Source organism: Mastomys coucha, unplaced genomic scaffold, assembly GCF_008632895.1.
Source record: "Mastomys coucha isolate ucsf_1 unplaced genomic scaffold, UCSF_Mcou_1 pScaffold16, whole genome shotgun sequence".
Lineage (NCBI taxonomy): Eukaryota > Metazoa > Chordata > Mammalia > Rodentia > Muridae > Mastomys > Mastomys coucha.
The window spans coordinates 86,475,177-86,489,242 of NW_022196898.1; the positions used below are offsets into that span (position 1 = coordinate 86,475,177).

The 14,066-nt window shown below is 38.9% G+C and overlaps 1 pseudogene; it reads right to left on the minus strand.

Annotated features, from left to right (window-relative positions):
* Positions 1-1,115: 1,115 nt before the first annotated feature.
* On the minus strand, positions 1,116-2,060 carry LOC116093314 (annotated as a pseudogene).
* Between the last annotated feature and the right edge of the window lie 12,006 nt (positions 2,061-14,066).

The window sequence follows — 14,066 nt, forward strand, 5'->3', positions numbered from 1 at the left end:
TATCTGTTTGCAGCTGAAGAAATAGAAAGGCCAAATGGGAATCTGACAGTTATTCACCCAGAAGATGTCAACAAATCAGGAAATATTTTAGCTAGAAAATTGCTCTGAAATAGATGTTAGAAATAAAAATCAGAAAATAAAGGTTAGAAAAAGCGTGAAATGAGTTTGGACATCAGAAAAACCTGACAGGCATACCTCTAGACCATGTATTATTCCTTCTGAAAACACCCTAATGTTAACAGCCCAGATTAGCTTCTCCTGGTAGAGACAAATACACCAGCAGAAGTGGGAGTCATGGTCAGGAAAGCAGTATTTAAGAACAGTGAGGAGAAACTGACTACATCAGTGGCTCCCAACCTGTGGGTGGTAACCCTCTTGGTAACCTATCTCCAAAAATATTTACATTACAATTCATAACAGTAGCAAAATTAGAGTTATAAAGTAGCAATGACAAGTTTAATGGTTGGTGGCCATCACAACATGAGGAACTGTATTAAGGGTCACAAGTGTTAGGAAGGCTGAGGAACATTGAACTGTAAGGTCTTTATAAACTGTAGATGAGCTAGATGTTGCAGAACATGCATTGAATTCCATCATCTTGGGGACAGAGGGAGGTAGAGCTCTGTAATTTTAGGGCAACATTATCTACATAGTGAGTTCCAAGACAACTAGGGCTACACGGTGAGACCCTGTCTCAACAAAAACAAAACAAAAGAAAACAAAAAAATAAAACAAAACACCTTTCCCAGCTCCCAATGGTCTATTCCCAGATGATCTATCTCATCTTGATCTAAAATAATATTCTCATATTCTCCGACCTAGGTTGTATAGAAATGGGCCCCTAAAGACCAGTAACAAAATATAACTTGCTTTACACAGTATTACTTAACTAATTATGGAATGAATAAATCTTGTAAGCTAAGCACACATCTATTCACAAAGCCTGAAGCTGTAGAAAACCTGTGATAACCTTACAATTACACAATAAAACTCTATAGTGGAACAACTGCTAGCAATTTTAATTTTTTTATTTATGAATAGGGTGCAATGCAGTTATTTTTTATTTTATTTTTACTTTTTAATTTTTTTGCCCCAATTCCAAAGTCTTTATTGTTTTAGAGAAGGTGATCCATCCACTCAGTGGGATGAAGGGTTGTGTCTGGGAACTCATCATTAGTGAGGAAAAGGACTCTGGTTTCTCTACATCTGCTCATACACCAGTCATGGGCACAAGACTTGTAATCATCAGTTCTTCAGGCTTACACCATAGGTGGGTCTCCTTCTCAGCACTCTTCACTGAATCACTGCCATGAATGATGTTCTTGCCAACTTGAATGCAAGAATCCCCACGAAGAATGCCTGGTTTAGAATCAGCTGGATTGGTCTCTCCCACCATCACTTGGCCTGTTTCCACCGGATTGAGCCCCTCCCAGAACATGGCCCCTTGGGCCCTGAGTTTATGTGCTTCACCAGCCCCGGGAAGAAAGGGTGGTCTTTCAGGTCAATGAAGCTCTGCTTCAGGTGTTCTTCAGAAACCTGAAGGAATTTCATGGCCACCAAGCAGAACCTCTTCTGCTTGAATCACTTGATGATCTCTCTCATCAGGCCACGCTGCATACCATCTGGCTTGACCGCAATGAAGACTCGAGGCTGGTCATGGTTGGAAAGCCAGTTGGTCAGCTTGTGTCTTCGATGAGCAATGGGAGCAAAGAGCAGCAGTGCAGTTATTAAACATCTTTTAAAAATATATGTCTGGTGTGAATGTTCATGTGTGTGCATGTATGTATGTGTATGTAGAGACCAAAGGACAGCCATAAGTGTCAATTTTCAGGTGCCGTCCACCTTGGGTTTTGACTTGCTGAATTGGGTTGGGCTGTCCCAAAGTCTCAAGGATGTGGCCATCTCTGTCTCCCCAGCACTGGACTTAGAAACAATTGCCAATATGCCTAGCTTTTATTGAGACTCTCCTTTTAAGATTTTTCTTGAGAACTTCGTATATGACTAAACTGTATTTACGTCGCTTCTACCCTCGCCTCTTCACACATGACCTCCTGAGTCATTGTCTGTGTGTGGGTTTAGAGCTGGCCACTTGGGATTGGATAACCTCTTAGTGGTCTCATCGCTGTAGAAAATGAACTCTCTCTTCTTCAGCAGCCATTAGCCAAGAGCCTATAGCTCTTCCGTTATTGGTGGACCCTTGTGAGATTTCTCCCATCTGTGTTGACATGCCTTCTAATGTGGCCACCAAACAGGGTTTGCTTAGGCAAACTTTGGTTGACATTTTGTGGGTGCAGCACCCCTGTCATGTCTAGAAGACTCTATCCACAGCAGGCACCCTAATCCTCTAGCTCTCTAATGAATTCTCCTTCTTGTAAATATTACACTGGCATATCCCACATGCTCTTGTTGCTCCTGTTTGTCAGGGTTTTTAAACATTGGTAGGCTAGGCGGGTAGATAAATGGACCACAGGTTAGAGCCTAAGAGCAGTTGCTCATGTTCTCAGAGGAGTAGAAGCCAGAGTGCATGCAAGGAAAGCCTTAGAGAAATAAGGCTTAATACCGGGAAAGTCAAATGCATTAGGATTTGCTGCAGGTCATCCTAGGAGACAAGCCCATGGGACAGTAGCTTAAAGCAACTGACTCAGGAACTGCTCATCAAATATCATTTCTTCTTACACTTTCCAGAGACAACCATTGCTAATGTCTTCTTACATAGACAGCCTTCTGGGAATCTTCTAGTTATATAGAAACATTGACACTTTATTTGAAAAGTTATTATGTTTAATTAGAAAATTATACTAAAAGTAATATTTATAATGTCTTTAAAAGTAGAGTTCTAAGGGTTAGAGAGAAGGATCAGTGGTTATAGCGCTTGATACTGTTGCAAAGGAGCTGGGTTCTGTCTACAGCACCCACGACTGGGAACCACTCTAATCCTGATTCCAGACAGTCTGACATCTTTCCTGTCTTCCTTCGGAACCAAGCATGCATGTATGTAGTGCACATACATACCTGCAGCCATGTACACACATACATAGAATAAAAAAAGTAACAAGCAGAGTTCTCCATTGTACACTTAGAAAAATGAACAAAGATAAAAATTAAGCTTCCATACAAAAGAAATTACTCGTTTGAAAACATACATTTCTTATGCTCAATAAGAATTGTAGGGAATGGATTACTTTGTTGGAACCATGAAGAAAATGAGTAAGCACATGTGTATTAAAATGACAGTGGCTTTATACTATAAGCTGTTTGGACATAGCTTAGTCTTTCTTAAATCCTAATAGTTTTTGGAGATCTTAATGTACCAGCTTACACAGATTTACGTTAAGTTTGTTATTACTGTGCAATTTCTATTAATTGTCTCCTTATGGTTCTTACAATGAGTCCAATATTAGCCACTGAACAAAACGTTAGCTTTGCTACTTTAATGTAATGCTATAGTCAGTTTTATGATATGTTTTTGCACATATATGCAAGTAGAATTATGCATTATATTTCTTGCTAATACAATTACTGCATCGATTTTTAAATTTTAATAGGTATTGACAAATTGTCCTGCAAGCAGATGCTTGCTGACTTCCATGGAAAGCCGAAAAGGGCATTTGTTTCCCTAAAGAAGCACTGATATTTCAGCTTTCTAATCTTTCTTAATGTCCCAAGTGGAAAAAGTGCTACATCAATTTTTAAAAGTCCTTTGAATTAATTACATTGAAGTTGATTATTTTTTCATAAGATCTTTGGTTATTTTTTACTCATTTTTCCCCCTGTTAGCATAAGCTAGATCCTATTCGTCTTCTCCAAAATTCTCCCCTGGGGACTTTTGTTTTACCAAGTATAAATATTCAGAATTTTATTTATTTATTCGTTTAATTACTTGTGACTTACAAAAGCCTACAAGATCTGGCCTCTGGTTTCCTCTCTGACCCTATTTGTAAATTCCTTTCTTTTTTTTTCCTTTCTGCTGGCATCCACTTGTCCTCCTTAAGTGCGGATTCCTTTGCTCTTCTGCCCTGGCAGGGAGCTTTCATCTCACTACCCCGGAGAAAAGCAGTGCTCGCCTCCTTCCGCTCCGCTCCATCCTTCTCACCCAACCCTATTTTTTTTCCTAACACCCTGCCTGGAATGTTATAAATACATCACTTTTGAGCAGCAGGGCAGCAGGGCAGCATCTAGAACAGTGATTCTCAACCTTCCTAATGCTCTGACCCTTTAATACCTTATGTTGTGGTGCCTCACGACCATAACTGTGTTTTGCTTCTGTTATGAATCAGAACATAAATATCTATGTTCCCTGATAGTCTCAGATAACCCTTATGAAGTCATTCGATCCCTGGGGGGAGTGGGGGGTCTCGACCTGGTCTAGACCTGTTACAACAGGGGTTTAAAAGTTGCTTCTACTAGTATCCAGTGGCTATGAGCCAGAGATGTTACTTTGTACTGTACGCTGCGCAGGAAAGTCACTTCACAAAGAGTTGTCTACTCCACAATGTCAGTCTTGCAGAGGTTGATAAACTCTGATATGCATTTTTTTATGGATTGCTGTCTTCATCTGTTTTCAAGGATGCCACTTAAAATAATTGGAAGAGAGCTGCCACTGAGCAGCAGGCGCAAGCAGTAAAGAGGACTCTTCAGATGCTCACTAGCGAGGTAGCAGTCCGGCTCGCTAGCAATCATAGACTGTTAGGCCTGGGAGACTCTTCCCTCCCTTTGTACACCAAATAGTTCTTTATTAAATGTACTTAAAATAGGCAGGCTAGTCTGTGTCATTTTTTGTCTTGTTTGCTCTTTTGTAATTGATTCCAGTTGTTCGCATATTAAAGAAGTTAAAAGTTTACTGATGTATCTTAAATATTTTTTTTTCCCTTCAGTGAGTTGTTGTATTTTGTTTTTACTTGTAAATTTGTAGTGGTGTTTGTCTTTTGGGATCTCAGTGCAGTGAAATGTGTTTCTGAATGATATCTGGGTTTCAAGTCATTCTGAAAAAAATTCTTGTGCTCAGCTGGGCATGGTGACATGTGTCTGTAATTGCAGGACCTGGGAGTCCTAGAGGCAGAGGCAGCAAGCTGGTGAGTTTGTGGCAGGCTCTGCTAGGTGGTAAGACAGTATCTCATCACACAAAAAGCTAAGCAGAACAAAAAGTCTTCTACACTAAGGAAAATAAAATAAGAAAGACAAGCCATAATCTTCCTCCCTCCCTCCTTCTTTCCCTCCCTTTCTCTCTCTCTCTCTTTCTTTCTTTCTTTCTTTTCTTTTTTCTTTCTTTCTTTCTTTTCTTTCTTCTTTCTTTCTTTCTTTTTTTCTATTTCACTTTTATGTAACTAAATATTTTTATATCTGGAATTTATTCTTAGCTTGTTCTAAAATGCTAGCCCAATTAGTCAAACTACCTTACTGAGTAATTTACTTATTAAATAATATGAAGTTATATCTATCATCCACTGGTTTTCTATGCGTGGATTTATATTTGAACTCTGGTTTACCAATGTTTTCTGGTTGTCTCCATACATGTGTCTTTATAAGTTATTCTCTTTAGGTGTGGGTTTGTTTGTTGTTTGTCAAACTATGACATTATTCTCATCTTCAAAAAAGACAGGATGGAACTCTTCAGATTTTTATTGCATATGGCATTGAATTAACTTATTAAACTGTAAGAGAATTTTGTTCTGGTTGCACCCTTCTGTATTAGGGCAGAGCAAAGCATTTTCTTTCATTTTAAAAAATAAACCTTCCATCATTTCTCAAGCCATTTCTACACTTTGCCCCTCTTATTTATTCCTATGTTGATCACAGAATCTTATTTTGAAAATGGGACCATTCTCTCACTTTATTTCCTAACATATTTTTTGTCTGGTTAACTTGCCTTCTCTTGGGTACCAGGCACAAAAGGACTAGAGGAATACATCTAACCTAAAAGTGGGAGTTAGGACCCATATGAAGACCATTACTTACTCTTGGTGTAGTTATGTGTCTTTCAGCCCGGCAGATACATCATAGTCAGACTTCAGGTTTGTACTTAAACACACCTTGTCCTTTCCTCTCACCCAGTGGCTTGCTTAGTAGTAATGACTAAACTAGCGCCTGGTTATTCTAGATAGCTAGAAGTTTTGAGTTGCCTGGTTCATAAGCTCAAACCGTGTAAAGGAGATTTCTACTCTTAACACTTGTAGTGATACAGTTTGAATGTGGAATGTCCATCCCCTGCCCCTAGTAGCTTCCTGTGCTTGGACACTAGTGATGCTGATTTGCAAGGTTATAGAAGCTTGATGAGGTGACACTTCAGTGGAGGAAGTGGGTTATGATGGGTGGGGTCTTGAGGCTTTATAGGTGGGCTCTACTTCCTCTCTGCTCTTTGTTTCCATATTGTAGATCCAATGTGTCCAACAGGATCGACTCTTGTTTGTTGTGGGTTGCCCTGGTGCTGTTTGAATTCTGATGTTAATTCTGCTTTCTCGGGAGCAGCTGCCCCTAGGAGGAATGGATCACACACTCAGGTGAGTTCCTGTGAACCTTCTCCCCATTTTAACAGATCAAAAAAAGGCTAGAGCCTGTGGTTGGGCAGTGGAAGGGAAAGGTGGGGCTGGAGGTTTTAGAGAGTGGAGGAAGGGTAAGAGACGAGAACAGAAGAGGATGGAGGAGGAAGACGTGGAAGGAAGATGGAGCAGAACCACGTGGAGAAGGTGCAAATAGCAAGAGGTCTCATAGCTGGGGAGTAGATTAGTGTGGTGATGGATCCGCCCACTGTAGGCATATAGCTTATAAATATAATAACTGAGTTGCATGTTTTTTTATACAGGCTTATTGGTGTAAGAAATTACCACAACATTTGCTCATGCTCTTCCCATCATTTTGGACTGTACCATCTCAGATTTATTTTGTCAGCTGACATAAATCCTACCTCTTTCAAGTGTTTCCTGCCAGGCATTTAGTATTTAGTGAGAATGAGAAACGCTCGCACTGCAATGCCAATTAAAAGCCTTCGACAAAATCATCCCAAACTTAGAAATCTGTTGACTATGCTAAATCTCAACAAGAAGTTGCTCAGCTCCTGAGTCAGGTTTTTTTCTCAAGTTGCTCTCTCATTAGCGTGAAAAATTCCCCTTGTTATACCCTAGAGGCAAGTGTTGTATACCAGGAAGACCTTGGGCAACCATGAGGATATGAGACTTACCCCGGGAGAATAGGCCCCTGAGCATCTTACACAACCAAGAGCAAAACAAAGATCTCCAAGGAGACCAGCGGCAGACACTTAAATAAGAGTACTGCTTACATGTCACTAGTGTTTAAATTCAGCCTCACTGGAAACTCTGTTACACATGCAAAAACCAAAGGAGTCTGGGGAGATGACTCAATGAGTAAAGTGCTTACCACATAATTATAAGGACCTGAGTTCAAATCTCCAGTGCTCACATGAAAAGCTGGGCACTAAGGTGAGAGTGCCTGTAAACCCAGTCAGCATTGCTGATTGATGAGCTCTGAGTTTAGTAATCTCAAAAAAAAAAAAAAAAAAGGTGGAAAGTGATTGAGGAAGATATCTGATGCCATCCTCCAGTCTCTAAGCTCATATGCACATGAGCATACATAAATACATATATATACCGCATACATACAAACACATGCATACACTGCATACATACAAACAAAAAAATCAAAAGGGGATGGGAACGTGGGTAAGCAATTGTCTAAAGCTTCTAAAATGTCTCTTGCTATGTGGGTGGATGAGCCAGGTGTTGAAGATGGCAGACAGAAGGAACACTATATAAATCCAAAGGTAGCATGTAGGCTGCTAAAACTGCTCACAAGCCCTGTTATGATTAGAATACAAAGCCATCTCATTCACGTTAACCAAATGACTTTCTAGCTCACACTTTGCTTCAGGCTTCCCATTTACCAACACACTTGGACATCAGATAGACATATTAAATAATTTATAGTGCACAAAACTCAGAGAAATACTTATTGATTCCTAAATTAGGGTAATATATTTTAGCTGAAACAGTCTTTTATCAATAAATCTTAATTGAATTTTCAAGTAAGAGCCTACAGGGAAAATGTGCTCTAGTTTATTTATTTATTTATTTACTTATTTATTTATATATAAGTTTCCCAAGTATTGTGAATATTCCCTGATTAAAAGTAAATGAATAACTTTGCAACAAAGATGAGTCAATGCTCTTAATTTACTTAAATGAAAATCATTCACACATTCCAGGCATGAGGTTTTTCACCTGCTGTGTAAAAAGTAATTAGCTTTTCTTGTAAAGTTCACTCAGAGCAGTGGGATATTACTGAATAATACTCCTTTAGATGACTTGTCAAATTTCAGTGTTTGCAGTGCACACTATACATTCAACTCTTAGTTCTGTGAGAAGCAAAATGGATGACTGCAACTATGTATCAGTTACTTTACTGTTGCTATGATAAAAATCTCATGACCAAAAGCAACTTATAAAACAAAGAGTTTATTGTGCCTTCTTGTTCAAGAGGGAGAGTCCACGATGGCCAGGAAGGCATGGTTGGCTGCAGTGACACACTTCCCTCAAGAAGGCTCGGAGCCCGAAACCTCCATAAGCTCCTCAGACAGTACCACCAGCAGCTGGGTTTAAATAGATGAGCCTGAGGGCTATTTCTCATCCAAACCACCACTTTCTTGCTACTTTCTTGAAGAAATAAATAATATGCTATAACTACATTAATGAAATGCTAGGCCATGATAATAGTCTCACAATTTAAAATAAAAATAGGTGGGGCTGGAGAGATGGCTCAGTAGTTAAGAGCACTGACTGCTCTTCCAGAGGTCCTGAGTTCAATCCCTGGTAACCACATGGTGGCTCACAACTATCTGTAATGAGATCTGATGCCCTCTTTTGGTGTGTCTGTGGACAGCTACAGTGTATTAATATACATAAAATAAATAAATAATTATTTATTAAAAAAATAGGTGTTTTAGCACTTTGACACAAAGAAAGCAATGGTTAAAGCATTTGGAATTGTAGCTTTAAATGCCTCTGAAAGGACTAAAGTGAATATTTGTTTTTCTTTTCTTAAGACTGGGCTTCCTTCAATATGATCTGTATCCACTGGATTCCTTCAACAGAAGAGGCAGTACTTAGTGCTGACAGTATACTGGGGATGATCCAGTGCAGCAGGCAAAGTGAAGAAGCCAAACTGAGATAGACCAATATCTATCCAAGGGGGACATGCCAGTAATGGGAACATTGGTGAGCAAAGTTCAGTTCTCCAGGCTGCTGGAGATTAATGATGTTGGACATCCAGAGAAATGGTATGCTGTTCCATGGGATGACCACCAAGAACAGCAGCAGCAGGGAGTAAAGCCTGAGCTTAGTAGACAATCTGTGCATGCTGAAGAGGGCAGAGCTGGAAGCATGATCCAAGTCCTTTGGCAGAGCCCAGTGGATGGTGAGTGAATCCCAGATATTGGACATTGAGTTATATACACTGTTGGGGTTTGGGTTTGGTTTGTTCAGACTGATTGTGCCCTGCTTCTTCCCTCTTGAAATAAGGATGTATTTAATTTACTTCTTATTTTATAGGAGCCCACAGCTGAGAGACTTTGAATTTTTAAAGAGGTTTTGGGTTTTAAAAGAGATTTTACATTTTAAAAAGATTGAATTTTAACGTGTTTGAATTTGTAGACCATGGGACTTTTTAAGTTTGTAAAATGTTTTACATTGTGATGTTGATGTCAATGTGTCATTTGGAGGATGAACAAGAAAGGAAAGGTAGTGGAGTAGCTGTAATGTGTTGGTGTCATGTAGTCGATGGGTCCCTTGTCCTGGCTAACTGTACGTCAATTTGCTTTTGGCCATAGTGCTCAGTTGCAGCATTAGGAACGGTAAGACTGCCTTTCTTCTCTGTTTCTCTTTGTTACCCAATTTGATACACAAGGCCATGGGATGGTGTCATCTACATTCAGTGTAGTTTTCGTCTCCTTAGTTAAACCTCTACGTAAATACCATCACAAGATTCTTCACAAGCACATCTGGAGGTATATTTAGTAGGTGATTCTAAACCGTATCAAGTTTACAGTCAAGAATAACCATCATTGGCCAAAACTGAATCTTCAAGAAGTCCAGCCCGGTCAACTACAAGCCTGCATTTAAGCTCCTGGTCATATCCAAGAAATGGCTCCTAGTCCCTGTCAATGTAAGTCAGAGTCCACAGCATTGGGGACAGAGCCAAGGCTCTTTTCCATCTTGTTACAAGATTCTGGTCCCTGACCACCTGAGGCTAGGGATCAAGATTTCTTTGATGTGCCTTAAAGACCCACAGATGAAGGACTGGGAAACCTCTCGTAGAGCATGACATGAGGGGTGCCAGCACTCTGTGCCACCCTAACTATACAACAGGTTACCTGAACATGTGTGTATGTTGTACTCTTCCCTCTGAGTTTTCCTGCAGTAACTTATATATAATTTATAGTATAATTTGAATATTTGTAGATGGGACTTTAGTCTGTGTTGTGTGGCAATTTATTTTATTTAGTTTCAACTCTGAATCAAACCCCATTTCTTTTGTGTCAATTAAATTTAAAAAAAATAGCGTAATTTTCGACAACAACAAAAAGCTGTTTGTTAACTTCTAGATATAGTTGGAGGCTTGTGGAGCCGGACACAGATGGGAATTCATTCCACGGAGTCTTAAGGAAGGTGATGCCAATTCCTTTCTCTGCCCAGGTTATGCCTGTGGCAGGGCCTTGACCTTGAAACCAGTAGGAAAGTGTACACAGTGCTGCTGCTCCATCCAAGAGAAGCTGCAATTCTGCATCTCATGCCAGTCAATTTGGGCTCTGAGCAGAATGCTTTGCTTGTTGCTGACAACTCTTCATTTAGATACCATTCCTCTCCAAATGCTGAAATCATGGGCCATTGCTCTAACATTTCATTCACCGCTCAGGCATGCACTCTGTTTGCCTTAGTGATGGGCTCAGGGGTGGATGCGCACGTTACTCAAGAGCTCTTTTAAAACTTGTTTTGTATGGATCTCGATCTGAACAGAGCATCCTGGATTGTGCGGATACTTCTCTTGGCAGTCATGATATAATCAGCCTCCTTCAAAAGAGAGACAGATATTGGAATGTGCAAAAGGCAGCGAAGCGATGGAAGCAGCATCAGGATCCCGTGTCTGCAAGTCAATAGAGGCATTCAGTCCTCAGAAGAGGGGAGGACGAGATTCTACCATGTGCTGTCTAGAAGGCTTTGCCCATTCTTTGAGTCATAGCCCCACAGGACACCTTTTGAAATTTTGGCTGGAAGAATGTGAAGACTCCACTTTTGTGTTGTTTTAAACCACTAAGACTGTGATTGTTTCTTAAAGTAGCAACAAGGTCAACACCTTTTCTTTTCAGAGAGAAGAGGAATAGAGCAAGAGGCATAGAGAGGTCTGAAGGATAACGAGAATGATGACCAGCATCTAGTTGACGCATAAGAGAGGTCTGAAGGATAACGAGAATGATGACCAGCATCTAGTTGATACCAGGTGCATAGAGAGGTTTGTAGGATAACGAGAATGATGACCAGCATCTAGTTGATGCATAAGAGAGGTCTGAAGGATAACAAGAATGATGACCAGCATCTAGTTGACACCCCTGGTATAGCTGTTTCTAAATTAGCACAACCCTGCACATTACCATTGTTTGACTAATACACATTTTCAAGATCTGAATAATATATAGTGTGGTTTGCTACCTCCAACTGAGTCTTGACATGATGGGGCAGCTATACTATCTTCAGATTTTCTATGTTGTAAAATCTATATATGGTCAAAATGAATTGACTAAAGAAGAGAGTTTTCAGAATAGCAAACTAGAATAGAGTAGAGTAGAGTAGAGTAGAGTAGAGTAGGGTAGGGTAGGGTAGGATAGGATAGGATAGGATAGGATAGGATAGGATAGGATAGGATAGGATAGAATAGAATAGAATAGAATAGGTCTTCTTCAGACAAGGGAAAGCCAATGGCTTAGAAATCTGAGCTAGCAAAAGGCAGCCCTAAATATTACAATAAGATAAGTCATAGGCATAAATATGGAGTCTAAATGATAAACTCTCTGGACAGGTAATAATAAATTATCTCCATGGTCTTGTGGTATACAACTGCTTTTTAAACAAGATATCACAACCATAATAGCACTGAACAATATATTAATGAAAATATAGAGTTTAGAGTTAGGTATGGTAGCATACATTTGTAATACCAGCACTTGTGAGCTGAAAGCAAAGTGATTTTTAGCTACAAAGCAAATTCAAGGCCATCCTCGTCTACCCAAGATGTCTCAGTTCCTACTTTTACATTAAGAATTTATTTCCCCAAAAGACACATTTAGGAGCGAAAGAAGAGACAAAGATAAAAACCAACAAACCAAACAGCCAACCAAACAAACAACCAAGCAACCAAGGCATGAAAGTGTTGGGAGGTGTGTGGGTTATGTGTGGGGGCCATAGAAGGCAGAGTTTGGGGTAGAGAGGGTTGAAATACACTATATCCATGTATAAAATTGTGAAAGAATAAATAAAAGATAAATGAAAACAAAGTCAAAATAATGACATTTTGGGTTACATAATGAACTTAAATAGATATTGACAAAGTTTCAAAGTGATTGCACTGATATTGACAATGGTACAATGACTTTAATAAACATCATATGGTATGTTTATCAAAAGGTAAGTTTATCAGACTGGTTAAGAATCAAATGGTTGACAAAAGCTTTGTGTTAGCAATGACATGGAGAAACTAGAACTCTGATACATTGACTCTGAGAGTGTTCATTGGTACAACTACTTTCAAAACTGTCAATTTCTTTTAATGAGCTTATTATGTCATTCAGACAGTTTGTTACTAATATTGCTATTTTATTATGTATTTCTATTTTTATTATATATACTATATATAGTAAAATTATATTATATATACATATATATGTACATATATATACACACACACACATATATATATTCAACAATATTCATAGCAGGTCTACTATTGCAAACATCCAGAAACAACCCAAATCTACGTCAATCTAATGATGGAGAAACCAAAGGTGGGACATCCATGCAATGGAATATTATTCAAGAATTTGATGCTGTATGCAACAAAATCAGTGAACCTTACAGACACAATGGTGTATAAAAGAAACTAGGCACAAAATATATATTTTATGAACCACATTAAATGAAGAGCAAAAGCAGGCAACTTTAATAGTTAAGAGATATTAGGATAGATTTGGAATGGCAAAAGGGAGGGCTTTTTGTTTTGTTTTTGGTAGTGATTGTTGGTTTTATTGTTGTTGTTCCATTATTTTGGGCTCCAGTTACATAAGAGCATTTATATTAGCCTTCTTTCTGCTCCTGTGTCAAAATACCCAAGATAAATGCTTTTAAGAAGAAAGGTTCATTTTGACTCATGTTTGGCTGCAGCTTTGGGGCTTAAGTCAAGGCAATAGTATGTGGTGTTGAGTTCGAGGAAGCAGAGACACAGGCGGTGCCAGGATTTTGAACTAAGTCCCTAATAATGCAATTTCCTTTCTATAATGTTCCACCAGCTCCTAATAGTGACATATCTCTAACAGCAAGCCTTTAGGGGCACATCAGATCTAATCTGTAATAGTATTTGTAAGCAAAACCTCATGTAGCTACATCAAATGACACGGAAAAGGGAACTTGAGTTAGTGTTCTACTGGATATTCAGTGAACACTGGAACATGCTCTCCAGTTACAGAGATGCTCTGAGTTGGGTGCTTGGATATACACAAGGTAGGAAAGCATAACAAAGTGGGTGATGTGTGTGGGGGGATATTGGCTGTTCAAATAGTATCAGCAGTCTTATATTTATATAACAGAGAATGAAGATATTTGATAGTGATAGTATATAAGGAAGAGATAATTACTGAACAGATTAAATGGCCTCTGTTCATGTTTGTTTCTTTTTTTAAAAAAAGTTTTTATTAGATATTTTCTTTTTTTTTTATAATATTTTATAATTTTTTTTATTTTAGATATTTTCTTTATTTACATGCGAATTTCTCCATTCCCAGTTTCCCCCCCAAA